Source organism: Mirounga leonina, unplaced genomic scaffold, assembly GCF_011800145.1.
Source record: "Mirounga leonina isolate KUSES-001 unplaced genomic scaffold, KU_Mleo_1.0 Mir_127, whole genome shotgun sequence".
Taxonomy (NCBI): Eukaryota; Metazoa; Chordata; class Mammalia; order Carnivora; family Phocidae; genus Mirounga; species Mirounga leonina.
The window spans coordinates 64,972,411-64,993,965 of record NW_023270316.1 but is presented as its reverse complement, the minus strand read 5'-3'; the positions used below and the strand labels follow the sequence as shown (position 1 = coordinate 64,993,965).

At 39.1% G+C, this 21,555-nt stretch overlaps 1 protein-coding gene across 5 annotated transcripts in view; it reads right to left on the bottom strand.

Moving 5' to 3' along the window:
* SMAD9 (SMAD family member 9) overlaps positions 1 to 21,555 on the bottom strand; it is a 72,279-nt gene that overhangs the window by 23,874 nt on the left and 26,850 nt on the right. The window lies entirely within an intron of this gene.

Here is a 21,555-nt window from a genome sequence, read left to right as displayed (position 1 = left end):
CAGATTTTGAAATTTCCTCTCCATTTCCACCAATATGTGAGGCCTAGCCCACCTCACCATGCTCCTGGATTACTGCAACAACCTCTGAAGTAGCTCCTCTCTTCCCATTCTAATCAATTTACTCCCCAATACAATTTTTACCGAGTCATTTTCCTATTTAAGAAATTACAGAGGCTCCTTCCTTTCCCGAGTATAAACTTCTCTGCCTGGATTTTGAGGGTCTCTATAATCTTTCCTCAACATGCGCAGGCTTCTTCCTTTCTCAATTAGAGTTTGTACAGGTAATCCATCTTCACTGTTGGCAAATATATATAAATGGAATAGAAAAAAAATGAGGACACTAATAATCTCACCACTTATATATATTCTTCTAAACTACTTTATAGGACAGTGGTTTTCAAAGGACCAGAGAGTTCTCATTGGGGGCCCCAAGGTCCTATCTTTTCTTCAACTTAAAAAAATTTATCACAACAGATGATATGCAAAAACAGGTATGAGAATCCAAGTGTCATCTCTTGACCAGAAATTAAAGAGATTTGCAGAGATATAAAACTGTAGGCTCCCTGCTCGGCAGGGAGTCTGCTTCTCCCTCTGACCCTCCTCCCTCTCATGCTCTCTGTCTCTCATTCTCTCTCTCAAATAAATAAATAAAATCTTTAAAAAAATAAAATAAAACTGTAACAGTCTTTTCAATAATTCTTTTTAAATACTGTTTTTTAAATAAAAATGTTTTGTTAATATACAATGGGTTTATCATTCTCTTTTAATGAATCAATAAATATTTTTAAGTTTCTCAGTCTTAATTCCCAAAATGGTAAAGATTGATAGATTTAAACTGCATAAACAAAGGTTCTTTGAAGTTCTCAGTAATTCTTAAGAGTAGAAAGGCGTCATAAGACCAGAAAGTTTGAGAACTGTATTTTTTAGAAGTTCTCTGTGTGTACAGTCATGGTACATAAACATGTACACAAAAAAGTATTGCTGTCACACTTGTTATTCTGCCTGAAAATCAGTTGAATGCTTCTTGGCCCTGTCATCCAAAGGAGACATTCTTTCCCAGTTATTCAACAGTCCCATTTAAATTTCCTGAGGTAGAACCGTACAAGTAATCCATCTTCACTGTTGGCAAATACATATAAATGGAATAGAAAAAAAATTAGGACACTAATAATCTCACCACTTATATATATTCTTCTAAACTTCTTCTGTGAAATAGTTGGCTGAAACAAAACCCTCTCTTTCCAGATTTTGGAAACCAAGCAACCTTATTAGCATTTAAAGTACCTGTTTGTAACATTTTAGAGCAAGCAAACTCATTTTAGTATTTTAGAATCAATCTAGCTTGAAATCTCTAACGATTGCTTGCTTAGTATGCAGTAAGTATCATTTTCTCTTCTGCTTCCCTGGACAGAAATTTGTACCTGAGTACAATTATCTAATCTTCTCCCAGGGCGCCTGGGTGGCTCAGTCAGTTGAGTGTCTGCCTTTGGCTCAGGCCACGATCTCAGGGTCCTGGGACGGAGCCCTGCATCAGGCTCCCTCCTCAGCAGAGAGCCTGCTTGTCCCTCTCCCTCTGCTGTTCCCCCGGCTTGTGCCCTCTCTCTCTCGCTCTCTCTCTGTCAAATAAGTAAATAAAAAATCTTATATAAACTTCTCCCAACAAAAGTGCTACATAAAGCCCTGCTGTCATGATCGGTGCCAGGCACCCCCAGGGGAGGAGGATGTCAGCCGGGTTACACACAAATTGATGAGTTTGATAAATATAAAGCAACACCTGCAGCATTTATTCTTCACATAGACTTTATTTAGCATGGTATAGAGAGGTAAACTCTGACGCAAAGGAGACTTGAGAGCTGGGTTTTCTCACTTGGCAGTTTGACTTATACTCAGTTTTATTTGGAAAGGTTGATTTTGTGGCTTAACGATCCCGAATTTATAAAAAATAGTTAAGTCACTGTGTTCAAGTTCTGTTTATTTAATCAAGACAGGCTGCCTTGGGACACCTGGGTGGCTCAGTCGGTTAAGCGTCTGCCTTCGGCTCAGGTCATGATCCCAGGGTCCTGGGATCGAGTCCCGCATCGGGCTCTCTGCTCCGCGGGGAGCCTGCTTCTCCCTCTGCCTCTGTCTCTCATGAATAAATAAATAAAATCTTTAAAAAAAAAAAAAAAGGCTGCCTTAAAGCAATGGTTGAAGAGGATTAGGAGAGGATTAGGATTACGATGCAGAATAACCTGAACCCCCAAAGAGCTTCGAATCTGCTTAGTTTTACATGGGACTTTTATGAATAAATTGTGAAATAAAGCTTTAAGTTTAGGTCAGGGATAGATAAAAGCTTTTTATAAAATGTTCAGCAACGTTAAACCAAATACACCCTTTAAAAAAATGTTTGCTCCGTGAGACAAATAACGGTTCTCTAAACCGGGGTTCACTGTTGTTTTAAACCATGGGTTCCTATCTATTAATGACACGTGAAATCAGCTTGGTCAAACAAAATAGCTTTTGTACAACAAAATAGACTATATTACAGTGCAGCTTACAAAGAAAGGGTATTATTTCATTAACACCTTCATTCACAGGTATGTGCACTGTGTGAGTGTGTATGGACGTACACGCGCATATGCTGAGGGTCACCGTGCAACTGGCAATGCACAATGCAATGCAATTTGCTACTGTGGGTTACAATCAAGAAAGACAGAAAAACACTACCCTTAAACCAGAGATCCTCAAACCATGTGTGTTTGAGGTTCACCTTGATGAGTGACTTCCTGGGCCACCATCTCTCCTCATCCCTTGGGGAAACACACAAGACTGGTCAAGAATGTAAGGTCTGTGGAACCCTGGCTCTGCAGTCTGATCTCACTGCCACATTTGGAATCTTCATAATAGTCTCAAGTGGCTCCAGAACTATGCTTTTATTGCTACAAAACCCAGTGCCTGCTGCATTACACAGAGGCCCTGGCATGGAGGGAGACCCCAATGAGTCAAATTCAGAATCTCAGAGTATTTAACAGCCTCTGGGTATGGAAGAAAGAGGATAGAAAATATCAAAAAGTTAAGGTTTAGTAAAGCTGATGGGTGGGTATGCAGATGTTCAAATAATATTCTCTACACTTGCTCCTATGTTTGATATATTTTTTAATAGAAAAAGTAAATTCAAAGAGTGAATCGGACCTGGACTCTCACTAAGGTTTCAGTTCCTATTTGTCCAGGGTACCACTTAAGGCTCATTAATCTATTCCATTCTCACTCATATAAAGTTTTCGCCACTAGTAGAACAAAGGGCCCCTTGTTTATTTCCAGCTGGCCATCACACTGACATCAACAGTGTAGCCAACCACCCCCCCACCCCCGCACCCCCTGCAAGCTTGTTTAGTAGTGTCAACCTGGCTCAGAACAGCTTTCCACTGTCAGATAATTTCAATGCCCATAGACTATCTGCTCAAACTTACCATGACTTCCCGAAAACACCACTGCCCAGGCTCACCCTAATAAGTAAAAGAGAGCACTCCCAGGGAGGTTATTAAAAAACAGTTCCACAAATAAGAGGGGGTTTGTTAATATTGCTTATAGTTACTTTATTCCTATAATGTACAAAGAAGAATGAAAAACAAAACAGACTATAAAGATGAATGTATGTGAAGGATTTATAAAGAAAAACCTGACCAGATAATTTCTGCAAAATCTAACAAGAGCTATGGAAGAGAGATGCTAAAGGTGGTTACACGAGGAAGAGTCCTTGGCCCAAGCCTGGGGCTTCTAGAAGGATTTTGGAGATGATAACTGAGTTGCACTTAGAAGGATTTAGGTCACAGTTAAAAAATAAACTAACTTAGCAGATTAGGATAATTTTCTACTAATTCTTTTTGTGATTAAATTCTCACTTTCCTAAGAAAACTGTCTATCCCTTGCCACAAACCAACTATGTGGTCTCTCTGGGCCCCCTCATTTCCTCATCTGCAGATCAAGGGGTGCTCACCCTCAGTGTAAGGGTCTGTCTGGGCAAGAGTTCCATGACTCCAAGGTTGTTGTTTTTTTAAATTTTTCTATTTTGTTTTGTTTTGTTATGTTATGTTAGTCACCATACAGTACTTCATTAGTTTTTGATGTGGTGATCCATGATTCATTGTTTTCATATAAGACACAGTGCACCATGCAATATGTGCCCTCCTTAAGACCCATCACCGGGCTAACCCATTCCTCCACCCTCCTCCCCTCTAAAACCCTCAGTTTGTTTCCCGGAGTCCACAGCCTCTCATGGTTCATCTCTCCCTCTGATTTCCGCCCCTTCATTTTTCCCTTCCTTCTCCTAATGTCCTCCATTCTATTCCTTATGTTCCACAAATAAGTGAAACCATATGATAATTGACTTTCTCTGCTTGATATATTTCACTTAGCATAATCTCCTTCAGTCCCATCCATGTTGATGCAAAAGTTGGGTATTCATCCTTTCTGATGGCTGAGTAATAGTCCATTGTGTATGTGGACCATATCTTCTTTATCCATTCATCTATTGAAGGGCATCTCAGCTCCTTCCACAGTTTGGCTATTGTGGACGTTGCTGCTATGAACATTGGGGTGCATATGGCCCTTCTTTTCACTACATCTGTGTCTTTGGGGTAAATACCCAGTAGTGCAATTGCTGACTCCATGGCTGTTGGCAGTACCTGACACGTGGGACAGTGTGACTCATTTAGCTGCCATTGACGCTACATTGCTACTCCCCTCCCCCACCGACCCCCAGAATAGTCCAGTCTGAGACTGAAACCTTCACTCATGAAGCTATATTCTATAGAGCAGAGCAAAACAACAATTTTTTCCCCCACAGTTGTCAAATTGACCCTTTTTATAGCAAATGTCACCTACCAACACCACATGAACTTCACTTTTCTTTCCAGATTTTTGTTTCTTTCTAGCATTGTTTTTATTGCCACGAAGGAATGAGTGAAAATGTATGCTTGGCATTACTGTGTTTGACATCACTTGCAGCACCTTCATCAAGGACTTCATCACCCCAGATCTCCACAAATGCCATCTGTTGGCCATTAGAGCTTGCCTTCTGTGGACGGAAGGACAAAAGAACCATGCCCATCTCTCTTTTGGTTCACTCGTGGTCCACTTCATGCACAGCATGAAACAGGACTTTCTTTTTCGGGCATATGAGTTTTACAATAAACCCCAAATGAGGGAACAAAAATACTTCTCATTTTCAAGTTTTTAAAATAAACAGGACCACTTAAAAGAAGAGCAGCACTGACCACATGCAAACACCATGATTTAACTGTACATAATTCTACCTTAAAATCCAGTTTGCCAGGCTGGATAAAAGTTTGAGAGACACGAACCTTTCATTTTTAAGCTGTCAGTTTAAATCAAACTCTTGCTAGCAGTTACTCAAGATTATTTTTAATTACTGGCCTCCTTAGAAGAGTCAATTGGTGATTTTAATTCTGAAGAAAACAAAATTCAAAAAATTACCATTTAAGATGATTATGTTGGCTATCTGCCCTGGAGCATGCCTATGCACTGTACACAAAGAACCTCTGAACAATCCTTCATGGGCACTGCTTCTTGGTCAGTGTGGCCAAGAAAAGTCTACTTCATCTACCAGGTTGTACGCTATAGTCAGCCCAGGGGATCAGGAGGCATTTGTCCATTCCGCAAGGGCCCACTCCAGAAACACTCACCAAGACAAAATGTTATTCTTTCATTATTTGCTTTTTTCATTTTCATTTATTTATTTATTTATTATTTTTTTTTAAAGATTTTATTTATTTATTTGAGACAGAGAGAATGAGAGACAGAGAGCATGAGAGGGAGGAGGGTCAGAGGGAGAAGCAGACTCCCCGCCGAGCAGGGAGCCCGATGCAGGACTCGATCCCGGGACTCCAGGATCATGACCTGAGCCGAAGGCAGTCGCTTAACCAACTGAGCCACCCAGGCACCCTTCATTTTTTAATCTTACCAATTTTGACCCTCTCATCCATGGTATCCCTTCTATAAAACAGTGTATTAACCAAATTCAGAACTAGAACACACATGCCAAAAGAACATTTAATCTCCTTACAGGAAAACACTGTTTCCTTGACTACTTTTATAAGCACTTTTTGTATACTAATAATTAATATGGTGATAACAGGTGCTTTAAAAGTATAAAAACAGATCCAAAAAATGTCTATCTAGAAAATAGTTGGCTTTTATTATCCCTATTGACACACATATATATATAGTTATTACTATATATATAGTTATTACTATATATAGTTATAACTATATATATATATAGTAATAAACACACTCACACTCAAATACATTGGATGTTTATTTCATTAATTTGACTTTGTCCTCACTTAAATTAGTCTGTCATCCCTATGTGTTTTAATGGCAATTACAAGTTTGCTTTGTAAAGTATAAATAACTACTCCATACACGCACCAGTTTAGTGTCACCAGATAAACATATCAGTTGTGTAAACATGGAAATGGTATCATGATTTCATATTCTGGGAAAGAGGCTTTTCTAGCTGTATTCAGAGTTTTCCTACAAATCCGTGAGAGGGCAATTCCTGTTCACAGTCTAGTTAGCTTCTTGTTGCAGGAGAGAATATCCTCTGACCACAGTACCAAAGGAAGCGACAGAGATGTATCTTTATAAAAGAAGCTCTATTCAAGAGGGCCATGGTGGGACTTCAGGTCATCTATTGGACATCTGAATTGTCTGCTCATTTTGAGTGATTGTGCATATATGGATTTTTCTAGAGAGACAGTCCATAAGTATATTTCTTCAAATTCTTAACAGAACCTGGGACCTCCGAAAGGTTAAAAAAAAAAAAAAAAAGCACTGAGTTAGAAGAAAGAAGAAAAGAAGGTAAGAGAGAGAAGGGGAACAAGCTGAAGGGACTAAAGAGAGTTGTTGACTATTCTAAGATGGAGGAAAGCCCTAAAAAGACTAGAGTCGGAGGGTTTTGGAAAGATGCTGGAGTATGAAGCACCAGGAATCTGTCTCCCCATCTAGATGATGATTATTACACTAGAAAGATCTGTATTAATGTAACTATTCTGGAACTCTAGAACCAGTTGAAGGATTACAGCTTCCACAGGAAGGGCTGGATGGTAAATGTGGCTAATTTGGGTTAATTTCAGTTCTTACCTCAGTAGCAGTGACCAATACCCTACCCCTTGGCAGGCAACTGTGCATGTGTTCCTGCAGCACCCTGCACTCACTTTGTAGGAGCCAGGGAAGGCAAAATGGACCCTATCCTTCGAACATCAGGGATCTGTGCTCTGACCACTGACTGCTGTTTTTTTGGGAGGGTAGCCACTGCAGTTGTACTTACCCCACACTCTTGCAAGTCTCTCCTCCTCTGGCTAAAGTGACTTCCAGGGCATTTAAATAGGGGCAGCACACTCCCCCCCCCCTTCTTTTTTCTTTTTCTTCTTTCAGGAGCCAGACATTAAAGGCTAGGATATTCAAAAGCAATTGCATATTTGGGGAAAATTAGAAAGTGATTATGTATATCTAGGGAAAGGAGCAGGCTCAGAGAAGACTTGAGAAGACCTTGAATTTATACCTCAGGCTGATCCTTGGCACAGAAACAGCTTACAATATTAAAAAACAAAACAAAACCAAAAGCAATAACAAAAACCCACAAGCCCTGGCAAAGGAAGAGAATCTGATTTCCAGATTTACCACATCATCAGATTCAGATGTTCAGGCTTTGACAACAACAAATCACAGGCATACAGAGAAATAGGAAAGTATGGCCCATTCAAATTAAACTGTTCTGGAGAAAGACCCAATGGCAGATCTACTAGACAAAGATGTTGACTCAACTATATTAAAGATGCTCAAAAAAAGACTAAAGGGATATTTAGAGAAATTCAAGAAAATGACATATGAACAAATGGAAATATCAATAGAGATAGAAAACCTAAAAAGAAACCAGTCAGAAATTCTGGAGCTGAGGGCGCCTGGGTGGCTCAGTCAGTTAAGCGACTGCCTTCGGCTCAGGTCATGATCCTGGAGTCCCAGGATCGGGTCCTGCATCGGGCTCCCTGCTCAGCAGGGGGTCTGCTTCTCCCTCTGACCCTCTTCCCTCTCGTGCTCTCTGTCTCTCATTCTCTCTCTCTCAAATAAATAAATAAAATCTTTAAAAAAAAAAAAAAGAAAAAAAGAAATTCTGGAGCTGAAAAGTACAATAACAGAAATGAAAAATTCACTAAAGGGATGCAAAATGGGCCAGTAATATTCAAAGTGCTCAAAGGGAAAAACTATTAACCAAGAATCTTATATTAGGAAAAACTGTCCTTTGAGGGTGAAGGAGAAATTAAGACCATCCCAATAAAGAAAAGCTAAGGGAGTTCATTACCACTAGACCTGTCCTGGAAGAAAAAGAAATGATCAAGGGAGTCCTGCAAGGTGAAATGAAGGACTAACTTGAAGCCATATGAAGAAATAAAGATCTAAATAAAGGTGAACACATGGGCAATTGTAAAAGCTAGCATTGCTGTAACAAAGGTTTATAACTCCACTTTTTGTTTTCTACATGATTTAAGAGACTAATATATATTTTTTAAAAAATATTAGTCTAAAAGCTAGCACTACTGTAACTTTGTCTTGCAACTCCACATGTAGCTTTCTGTATCATTTAAGAGACTGATCCACTTAAGTATTAGTTTATGTTTTGAGGAATACAATGTATAAAGATGTAATTTTGTGAACAACTGAAAAGGATGGGCCTGGAACAATAAAAAAGCAGAATTTTGTATGTTATTAAAGTAAACCTGGCATGAATTCAAATTAGAGTGTCATAACTTCAGGATGTTTAAAGCAATTCCAATGGTAACCAAAAAGAAAACAGCTAAAGAATATATACAAAATGAAATTAGAGAGGAATTAGGAATATTTCACTTAACAAAAAAATCAACATAACACAAAAGAAGAGAGTAATGCAGGAAATGAGGAACCAAAAAAAGCTATCAGGCATATATAAAATAAATAGCAAAATGGCAGAAGGAAGTCTCTCATTATCATTAATTACTTTAACTATAAATGGGTTAAACTTGCCAACCAAAAGACAGAGATTGGCACAAGAGTAGAGAATAAAAACACATGATCCAAGGAGACCCACTTTGGATCCAAAGACACAAACAGACTGAAAATGAAAGGTTGAGAAAAGATATTTCATGCAAACATCAACCAAAAGAGAGCAGGGTTAATTGTACTAATATTAGACCAAGTAGACTTTAATCAAAAAAGCTTACAAGAGATAAACAAGAACTTTATATAATTAATAAAAGACTATATATGGCAAGAAGATATAACAACTATAAACACTTATGCAAATAATGGCAGACCAGCAAAATTTATAAAGTAAAAACTGACAGAACTGAAGGGAGAACAAGACAGTGCTAGAATAAGAGTTGGAGACATCAATACCCCACTCTCAATAATGGATAGAACAACCACAGGAAACAGAGAACTTAACACAATAAACCAACTGGATGTAACAGACATTTACAGAACAGTCCACCCAACATCAACAGCACACCCACTCTTCTCAAGTGCATATGGGACATCTTCCATGGTAGACCATATGTTAGGCCACGGATTAAGTCTTAATATATATAAAAAGATAGATTTCATACAAAGTATCTTCTCTGACCCCAACAGGATGAAGTTAGAAATCAACAACAGAGGGCGCCTGGGTGGCTCAGTTGGTTAAGCGACTGCCTTTGGCTCAGATCATGATCCTGGAGTCCCGGGATTGAGTCCCACATCGGGCTCCCTGCTCAGCAGGGAGTCTGCTTCTCTCTCTGACCCTCCCCCCTCTCATGCTCGCTCTATCTCATTCTCTCTCTCAAATAAATAAATAAAATCTTAAAAAAAAAAAAAAGAAATCAACAACAGAAATAAAACTGGAAAATTCACAGATTTGTGGAAATTAAACAATACACTCTTAAACAAGCGATGGATCAGAGAAGAAATCACAAGGTAAATTAGAAAATATTTATAAATAAATGAAAAAGAAAATGCAAAACACCAAAACTTATGAGATGCAACAAAAGCAGTGTTAAGAGGGAAATTTATAGCTAAAAACACATTAAAAATTAAGATCTAAAATCAACAATCTAACTTTACAATTTAAGGAACTAGAAAATGAAAAATGAACTAAACCCAAAGCTAGTAGAAGGAAGGAAATAATAAAGATTAGAGTAGAAATGAATAAAACAGAGACCAGCAAACCAATAGGAAAAAAAAATCAACAAAACCAAGAGTTGGTTCTTGGAAAAGATCAACAAAATTGATAAACCCTTAGCTAGATGGACTAAGAAAAAAGAGAAGACTCAAACTACTAAAATCAGGTGGTGGGGGGTGGGAGGGATGGGGTGGCTGGGTGATAGACATTGGGGAGGGTATGTGCTATGGTGAGCACTGTGAATTGTGTAAGACTGTTGAATCACAGACCTGTACCTCTGAAACATATAATACAGTGTATGTTAAAAAAAAAAAAAAAAAAGAGGAAGAAGATAGCAGGAGGGGAAGAATGAAGGGGGGGAAATCGGAGGGGGAGACGAACCATGAGACTATGGACTCTGAGAAGCAAACTGGGGGTTCTGGAGGGAACGGGGTGGGGGGATGGGTTAGCCTGGTGATGGGTATCAAAGAGGGCATGCTCTGCATGGAGCACTAGGTGATATACGCAAACAATGAATCATGGAACACTACATCAAAAACTAATGATGTAATGTATGGTGATTAACATAACATAATAATAATAATAAAAAGAAATGAAGGGGCAGACATACTATTGATTCTACAAAAATAAAAAAGAGTCTAAGAATACTATGAACAACTGTATGCCAATAAATTGGATAATCTAGATGAAATGGACAAATTCCTAGGAACAAAAATCTACTGACTAACAAAGAAATTAAAAAATATGAACAGATGGGGCGCCTGGGTGGCTCAGATGGTTAAGCGTCTGCCTTCGGCTCAGGTCATGATCCCAGGGTCCTGGGATCGAGTCCCACATTGGGCTCCCGGCTCAGCGGGGAGCCTGCTTCTCCCTCTGACCCTTGCCCCTCTCATGCTGTTTCTCTCTCGCTCTCTAAAAAAATAAATAAAATCTTAAAAAAAAAAAAATATGAACAGATCCATAACTAATAAGAAGACTGAATTAATACTCAGAAATCTCCCAACAAAGAAGAGCCCAGAACCTGTTGGCTTCGCTGGGGAATTCTATCAAACATTAAAGAAAAACTAATACCAATCCTTCTCAAACTTTTCCAAAAAACTGAAGAAAAGGGAACATTTCCTAACTCATTCTATAAGGCCAGCATTATCCTGACACCAAAGACAAACAAAGGCACTACAAGAAAACTATATCCTTTATGAGTGTTGATGTAGAAATCCTTAACAAAATACTAACAAACTAAATTCAGCACATTACAAGGATTATACACCATCACCAAGTGGGATTTATTCCTGCAATATAAGGATGATTCAACATACAAAAAACAAGCACTGTAATATACCACATTAACAGAATGAAGGGGGGAAAAAAACATGATCATCTTAATTGATACAGAAAAAGCATTTGACAACAATTGACAACAAAAGCATTCAATACATTTTCATGATTAAAAAAACACTGAAAAAACTAGGAATAGAAAAAACTACTTCAAACAATAAAAACTATATATGAAAAACCCACAGCAAACATTATACTCAACAGTGAAAGACTGAAAGCCTTCGGGGCGCCTGGGTGGCTCAGTCGTTAAGCATCTGCCTTCGGCTCAGGTCATGATCCCAGGGTCCTGGGATCGAGCCCTGCATCGGGCACCCTGCTCGGCAAAAGTCTGCTTCTCCTCCCTCTCCCCCTGCTTGTGTTCCCTCTCTCGCTGTGTCTCTCTCCATCAAATAAATAAACAAAATCTTAAAAAAAAAAGGAAAGAAAGACTGAAAGCCTTCCTCTGAAATTAGGAACAAGGCAAGGATGTCCACTTTTGTCGCTTCTATTCAACATACTACTGAAAGTTCTAGCCAGAACAATCAGGCAAGAAAGAAATAAAAGGCATCCAAATTGGAGAGGAAGAAGTAAAATTATCTGTGCTCACAGGTGATTTGATTTCTATATGGAAAACTCCAATGATTTCACATATACATATCAACAAAGAAATGAACCTGTTAGAATAACTAAAGTCAGCGAAGTAGAAGGATACAAAATCAACACACAAAATTTCTAAACACTCACAATGAACAATCTGAAAAGGAAATTACAAAACAATCCCATTTACAATAGTACCAAACAGAACTAAATACTCAGAGGCCTCAGCCCCCACCAGAAACCTGCTGCTCTTATCTTGTCTGTCGTGTTGCTTCCATTCTTCCCAAGTGCTTGGTTGTTTGCAGAGTTTCCAAGAGTAGGATGAAGCCCTTCCTCTTCAAAATCATTAGGAAAATATTCTTCCCTTAGCTAGATGCTGTGCAGCAGGTGGAGGAGGCCCTGGAAGCTGTCAAAAATGCTACAAATGAGCAAGACCTTGCCAATCCCTTTAAAGAGTTGGGGAAAGAGAAGGTGAAACTTAATGTAGCAGCAAGAAGACGACACAAAGAAAAGGACCCTCACCGCTGGGAGGAGATGGTAGCCCTGGTGGAAGAACACCACAATGCGGCACAGAGCCTCCTAAGAGTTTCTCCACCGCCCAAATGTTGCTGCCAAAAGAGCCAACTGAGATTATGTGTTTATAAAGGTCCAGGAGGCCACTGCTGGCATCTCCAATGCTGCTCAAGCCACCTTGCCCACTGATGAAGCCAAAGGCCACAGGGGCCTCAGTGAGCTGAATGAGGCTATATATGAGTTTGGTAGTAAGATAATCCTGGACCCCATGACATTCAGTGAGGCCGGGTTCCAGCCCTTTCTTGAGGAGACGCTGGAGGGCATCATCGGCCCCCTGGTGCTCATGGCCCTCTGGTCCCTCCTGTGGTGACGGACATGAAGGGATCATGGCTGAGTATAACACCCTCCAACAGGCCCTCTAGGACCTGGCTCAGTGAGTACATCAATAACCACTGTAGAATGTAGAGATGTGAGCATCTGAGGATCTCCAGCAACACTGTCACAGATGAAGATATGGATTCCTCACAAGAGAATGTGTATTCTTAGGAATTTATTGTGTTCTCCACCCTGATCTAAATATCATTATTATAGGGGCGCCTGGGTGGCTCAGTTGGTTAAGCGACTGCCTTCGGCTCAGGTCATGATCCCAGGGTCCTGGGATCGAGTCCCGCATCGGGCTCCCTGCTCTGCGGGGAGCCTGCTTCTCCCTCTCCCACTCCCCCTGCTTGTGTTCCCTCTCTCGCTGTGTCTCTCTCTGTCAAATAAATAAATAAAATCTTTAAAAAAAAAATATCATTATTATATAGACCCCAAGGAATCTTTTGATTTCACACAAAGCCTGACTGGGGAGAGATATTCATGCAGTGGGATTTAGAAGAATTTGAAGTCTGTGTATTAGTATGGGCTAAACAGAATATGTTACTTTTGAACATGTAGGGAAGATCCTTGTATTTGTAAAATACAAGCACATTCAATGTGTATCACAACACATTCCATTTTTAAAAATTTTTTTATTGTTATGTTAATCACCATACATTACATCATTAGTTTTTGATGTAATGATCCATGATTCATTGTTTGCGTGTAACACCCAGTGCTCCATGCAGAACGTGCCCTCCTCAATACCCATCACCAGGCTAATCCATCCCCCACCCCCCTTCCCTCTAGAAGCCTGTTTGTTTTTCAGAGTCCATCGTCTCTCATGGTTTTGTTTTTTAATAAAACATGATCAGTTTTGAAATTCAAGGAAAAAAAGAATAAAATACTTAGGAATTAACCAAGGAAGTAGAAGACTTATACAAATGAAAACTAGAAAACATTGTTGAGAGAAATGAAAGAATACATAAATAAATGGAAACACATTCCATGTTCATCAATTAGAAGGCTTGATATTGTCAAGATGTCAATACTTTGTAAAGTGATCTACTGATTCATTGCAATCCTGACCAAAATCCCAAGGAAGTTTTTTGTAGAAACAGAAAAACTCATCCTCGAATTCATATGGAATCTCAAGGGACCCTGAATAGTCAGAATAATCTTGAAAAAGAGGAACAAAACTGGAGGCCTCACACTTCCTGATTTCAGAACTTACTACAGAACTACAGAAATCAAAACATGTGGTACTGGCATAAAGACAGACATACTGACCAACGGAATGGAACAGAGAGTCCAGGAATAAATCACTGCATATATGGTCAAATAATTTTTGACAAGGGTGCCAAGACCATTCAGTGGGAAAGCACAATCTTGCAAACAAATGGTGCTGGGAAAACTGAATATCCACATGCAAAAGAATGAAGTTGAACCTTTATCTCAGACCATATACAAAAATCAACACGAAATGGATCAATGACTTAAATATAAGATTTAAAACTATAAACAACTTTTAGAAGAAAACATAGGTCAAAAACTTCATGACACTGGATTTGGCAACAATTTCTTGAACATGACACCGAAGGCACAGGCAACAAAAGAAAAAAATAGACTGCACTTCATGAAAATTTTAAAAACTTGTGCATCAAAATAAAAAGGCAACCCACAAAATGGGAGAGAATATTTGGAAATCATATGTCTGAAAAGGGATTAATACACAGAATAAAGAGTTTTTAAAACTCAATAACAAAAATCCAAACAACCTGATTAAAAAAACGGACAAAGGACTTGCACAGACATTTTTCCAAAGAAGAGATGCCCAATAAACACATAAAAAGATGCTCGGGGCACATGGGTGGCTCAGTCAGTTAAGCGTCTGTCTTTGGCTCAGGTCATGATCCCGGGGTCCTGGGATCGAGCCCTGCATCAGGCTCCCTGCTTCTCCCTAGACCCCTCTCGTGCACTCTTTCTTTCAAGTAAATAAAATCTTAACAACAACAACAAAAAAGATGCTCAACATCACTAATCACTGGGGAAATGGAAGCCATAATTACAATGAGATACCACCTCACACCCATTAGGATGGCTACTCTCAAAAAAAAAAAAAAAAAGGAAAAGATAAAATGTTGTCAAGAATGAAGAGAATTCAGAACCCTTGTGCACCTGCTGGTGGGAATGTAAAATGGTATAGACACTGTGGAAAACAGTATAGCAATGTCTCAAAAATTTTTAAATAGAATTACCATATGATCCAACAATTCCACTTCTGGGTACATACCCCCCAAAAATGGAAAGCAGAGATCTGAAGAGATACTTGTAAACCAATATTCACAACAGCATTTTCACAATAACCAAAAGAGAGAAATAACCCGAATGTCCATCAATGGATGAATGGATACACAAATGTGATATTACATACAATGGAATATTATTCAGGCTTTAAAAGGAAAGAAATTCTAAGACATGCTACAATATGAAGACATCATGCAAAGTGAAGTAAGCTAGACACAAAAGGACAAATATTATATGATTCCATTTATTTGAGGCATCTAGAGTAGTCAAATTCACAGAGAAAGTAGAGTAATAGTTGCCAGAGGCTGTGGGGGGAGATGGTGGGGAGGGATGGCAAGTTATTTAAATGGGTATAGATTTTTAGTTTTACAAAATAAAAAGAGTTATATAGGTGAATAATGGTGATGGTTGCACGGTAATATGAACGTTATGATGGTGTACAATGTTATGAATGTATTTAACACCACCAAACTGTTCACTTAAAAATGGCTAAGATGGTAAATTTTACGATACGTGTACTTTTACTACAATATGAATATTTTTTTAAAGACTAGAGTTAATGGAAATAATAAAAACAAAGCAGAGGCTATGGTGGGCTTATGGTGGGCTATGGTGGGCTTATAAGTTTTCACATGCATTTCCTCACTGAATCACTGCAGCAGCTGTGTGTGGTTATTATAACCCCACTTCATATTTCAGAAAACTGAGGCACACTGAAATTAAGTAACTTCTCCAAGATCACACAACTAGTAAGTAGTGGTGCCCAAAGGAGATGGGAGGAAAGCAACAATGGGTGTCTCCCCTGCCAAATGCTTAGACTGGGAGCAAGAGAGCACAGGAACCCAGAGCTGAGTCTGAACTCTACTGAAATGGAGGATGATGACAGAAGAGGCATGCATGATAGGAAGGCAGGATAAAAGCCCTCCAAGGACTCTTCAGTCTCCAGAATAATGTGACTCTAAAAGGACATGCAGTTCAAGTGAAGGATTGGCTTTCTGTTATAAAAGAACAAGCTCTGTATCTAAACCATAAACCAGAGCCAAACTTCATTTGTTAGCCAGCATTCACTCATTTGTATATTTCAAGAAAAATACCTACCATCAATTACTTTGTGCCAGGCAGTGCCTAATGGTAAAAAACAGACATGGTCCTTGTCCTCACAGAGCTTAGAGTCTTGTCTGAATATTAAACAAGCAAATATTAACAAGCCATAAAGTACAATGCAGGAGACACACATAGTGTTGGGAGAGAGCAAAGCATGGGCGAGAGCCCTTCTTGGACCCACTGGGGAAGACTTCACTGAGGAAACAATAATTAAACCGAGAGGAAGAGGAAGTGTCAGCCTCCCTAGAAGCTGTGGAGTGAGAATTCCAGGCAAAAGATCTAAAAGGATGGCACAGGCGTGGGCAGAACTCGGTACCCTTGGGAAACTGAAGGGAGGCCCGTGTAGCCAGGGAGGAGTGGGCAAGGAGGTGCACAGCTAGAGGTGAGGCAGGACCCGAGGGCTCGAGGCAGCTGTGCTCGACCTGGAAGCCAGTGTATGGAAAATGGGTTTTATTTTAAGTACAAAGGGGAGCCTTGAATGGATTTAAAAAACAAATAAGTTTACTGATCTAATGTATTCTTTTTTGGTTTTTTTAAGATTTTAGTTATTTTTTGACAGAGAGAGAGACAGCAAGAGAGGCAACACAAGCAGGGGGAGTGGGAGAGGGAGAAGCAGGCCTCCCGAGACGCAGGACCATGACCTGAGCCGAAGGCAGACGCTTAATGACTGAGCCACCCCGGCGCCCCTATCTAACGTATTCTTAAATGATCACAATCGCAGTTCCTGTGGAGAACAAATGGGATGGGAGGGAAAGCAGGGAAACCAAATAGAAGACTTCGTAAAGTTCCGGTGAGAGACCGTGGGAGCTCTAATGGGGTCGTAGCTACGGAGGAAGATAGAATCACGACTGTGCTGCTTTGTTTTGTTTTAAAAACGGGGCTTCTACAGAGTATCTTACAGATGAAGAATTAATCAGAAAAAAGGAGATACTCATGTTGCAAAAGATAGAGAGGAAGTGGGACCACGGATGGAAGAGAAGAGTAAGAGGACAGTGCAGGTCTGTCCATCTGGTCTCAGGAAGAATGGGGGTATTCCCTCTGAAAGATTCTAATGTCCTGGTGAAGTCTGAGTAAGACTGGGAGGAGCAGGGGTGAGAGATTTGAGGAGCAAGGAAAAGGTGGGAAGTAGGGAGAGAATGCGAAGGCAGGAGTGTGTTCTGAACTATGGGATAGAAAACAAAAGTCATGGGGTGCCTGGGTGGCTCAGTCCTTGAGCGTCTGCCTTCGGCTCAGGTCATGATCCCAGGGTCCTGGGATCGAGCCCCGCATCGAGCTCCCTGCTCCGTGGGAAGCCCGCTTCTCCCTCTCCCACTTCCCCTGCTTGTGTTCCCTCTCTCGCTGTCTCTGTCAAAAAATAAAATCTTAAAAAAAAACTCTAAAAAAAAAAAGGAAAACAAAACAAAAGTCATGCTCCTATAGAGGCCTGTCAGCCAGCATGACTGACAACAAAGACTTCCTAGGGTCCTACTCCAAAGCACTTCAGGGAAAAAAACAGACCTACTCTTGGAAAATGAACACTGCTCATTGCCCAGTCTTAAACCTGGCTCCTCTAAGCACTGGGCTCTTTCCCCTTTATGATACAAGAGGTGACGAGAGCTGGATAAAGAAGCAGGACAGCCAAGCGCATGCTTGGACATTTTATCTATAAGGGTCACAAAAATATCACTACAATAAACTCTCAAAATATAAGTTGGTCACATTGCTTCTGAAATAGGCAGTACCCTCAGGTGGGAAACAAATGACAGCTACAAATGGTTTTTTTTGTGTGATGCGCATGCTACTCATCAGCCCTTGGCAGTCAGGAAGACAGAAGAAATTCTGAGATATAATACACAGTATTTGTGTTCCTTACCGAAAGATGTGATTAACTTGGTTGTCTTTTGAACACTTTAATATAATAGCTTAGAGGAAGGGGCTGGAGATAAATACTTTGATTACTCGTGAAACTGACATCAATTGTTTGGGGGAAAGAACTACTGGTGGCTGGAAGAAGAGTGAAAGACAGGTTACTTCTGTACTGTTTTGCATTTTATGTCAACTGCAAAATACCTCCAGAGTCAGAAAGATCCCAACAGAAAACAGAAGTGAACTATAGAAAAGCGGAAAGTATTTTGCCCATTGTTATTCCGAGCACTGATTTTTCATACTTGAATTTCTTTCTGTATAAACTTTTTATTCTTTATTAATAAAGAAGTATTATGTGGTAAACAGTACCATATAATGAGTCTCTCTGAGGGACTCCCATATTTTGGTTCGGCTCCTGTTAAAATTTTAGGAAGACCGGATTTGCTGTTATCTATACAGAAAGTGGTGTACTATCACTCTAAAATGTGGTTCCATGTTTCCTTCACTCCCAAAATCAGTCTTGCATTCCCAGGTAGACAGTAGGTGGCAACTATCTTCCAAACAGGGATGACCCAATCATCAGGAGCACTCACACTTGTCCTAAAACTTGGACCACAGAGCCAGAACTCAGCAGAGAGCCAAGATTATAAAAACGAAGTAAGCTTTTAACTCCGAGCAGGACCCAAACAGATTGCTAGAGCCTCTTCTTAATTTATACCCAATTCTAATGTGTTTTATTATTTGCATTAGAGTACTTTGATTAAAAATTCACTAGGCACAAATGTGTATCATTGCATTACTGATAGCGCAATTCTTTCTTCTCTCTATATTTGTAACTCTTAATGTGTTTATAAAACATTCCACATTCTCAAGGAGAATAAGAATCAAGGCCAACTATTTCAGCATGAATGATTTATCAATTACAAATTGAAGATCCTTAGGAATCTATTTTTACTGAATTGTTTATATACTGGCGAATAACTGCTGCTTAAAAAAAAAAAAAAAATCAAACTTTATGTCCCTTAGCAACCTCAGCAAGAATAAACCAGGTCTTAAGCAATACAAGGCATCTTAAAGGTGTCCTTACTCCAAACAATCCTGACCCATGAAAATTTGGGTTTACCACAAATATAAATTTGAGAAAGACTATTGGTCTGACAAAATGAATCATAATAAATATAAAAGTATTAGTCAATTTAGAAAAATCTGATTCCTATACAGCTTTTCAGGAATAAATATCTTTCCATTTCACACATATTTACCAAGTTCTTTATGTTGCAGTTCCTAGAATTAACTGCTAAACTTCACAAAGTTTACTTCTAAACATACCTAATTTTTTAGTCAGAAACAATCTAGACTCTTTAGTAGAATTAAATGTGTATCATTGCATTACTGAATGTAATGTAACTCATTTTACCTTACTACTTCTAAAATATAATTCTAATTTTAAAAACATATTCTGCCCACCTTATCTAAGCGTTTTTGTTGGGCACTAAAGAATACCTTTGTTAGCAAACTGTGGAACAAATCAGTAAAACTCTTTGCTTATCAAAACACCAAACCTTAAAACTTTAAGAATTTTATAACTGTTCCAGCTTTTTTGTAAGCAATATAGTATTATTTTACTGATGTAGTCAATAAGCCACTTTTTAAAAAAATGTTCCCAGCACATCCCTTCAGAAAACAGATAAGCTGTACTGTTCTGATATTCTAAATATCAGATGATATCCATGTAGACTAGCTTAGCACAAATCTAGAAAAGGTATATTTCCCTTTTTTTTAAAAAATAGATGTTTTAAAATTGGTTTTGTAAGTAACGAGGTATATTTCCACCTTCTCATTGTTGTAAAGTCACCTCAGGACAGCTTGGATGTTATTTTTTAACCCTGAGGAGTGTTTAGGAACAACAGAAATGAGCTTCCCTTCAACAAATACAAACTTCCATTCTCATATTCTCTCTCCCTCCCTTTCTTCTTCCCTCCCTGCCCCCCCCATCTCCCTTCCTTTCCTCCCTCTTTCTCTCAAAAAATGCAGTTCAGCCCAAATATGGGGGAATGTGATCACGTGGCACAGCAGGACTAGGACATCACAGCCACCTTACACAGATGATCGAAACATGTTTTTTCCTACATTTTCCCTATTTTTCATTCAGAGCCTCTCATACGTCAACACACAAGTAATGCATATGAGGCATACTAAAAAAATTTTTTCTTAATAACTTTCATAAGTCCAGTCTGTAATTATTTTAAACACAACAAATGACCTTTCACTGTTCCTCTTTCCCATTTCCTCTGAGAAATACCAATCTACAGAAGAATGAATGACTTACCAAAAACATTTTACTACCCTCCCTCGTGCTTAGGTGCACTAAAAAAAGTAGGAATTATTTATAAAAAAAAAAAAAACAACTCTTAAAAATATCCTCTGCGAAGCCATCCTGAAGTAAGTTTCAAAGTTTTTAGATTTAGTCTCTACAGTGCACTGGGTACTGTTGTGTGAGTCATAAAACTACACAGTAGTTTCCCAGATTAAAAATCTTCATTACCTAAGGAATTAAAAGAATTTAAGTCAGGATACAATGCCACTAAACTGCTTCAAAATATTTAGAGTCCTAAAAATGTAATGAAGGATACTTGTGGGGCTATTTTAGGCTTTACTAAATGGTTTATGGAAGGGTGTTGTTTTATTTTATCTTTATTTTAAACATAGGTGGCAACAGAGTCATTTCATCGTAGAGGGTCTAAAACTCTGGCCCAGCCCAGAAGCAATGTGTTTTCTTCACTGTACAGTCTGGTGAGACCCACAGTTGAAACTGATACCCAGAGGACTGTTTCCCGTTTCCTAGAGCAGAGCTGGATGTATTCTAGAGCATGAACTTGAGCTGCTCCAACTTGTTACGCTTTCTCCAGGTGGAATGCTCTGCAAATGTGGACATGGTGTAACTGAGGACAGGACACCAACTAGAGTCCTAGTATTTCTGCAAGGAAATTCATCTTCTCCTTCCACCCCACATCCCATGTGTTAACTGCCACTTTCCCACTGTGCAGGCAAGTGCTTCTTTAGATGTACAGTGTGGATTCTCACTGTGAGAAAGAATTCCAGAAACTAAACACAAAACAAAAAACTGAATCTGAGCCGGAGAAAAAGTAAGCTCATCGATTGTAATGAGCTCTGTATATTCTCAAGCCAGAAAAACAAACACCCAAAATAATGACAGAGTGCAAGACCATGCTGTAAAAATTTCTGTCAATGATGATGACAATTTTGTTGAAATATATACAAAATGGCATTATTGGATGATGAAGCTTGATTGTACCAGTGAC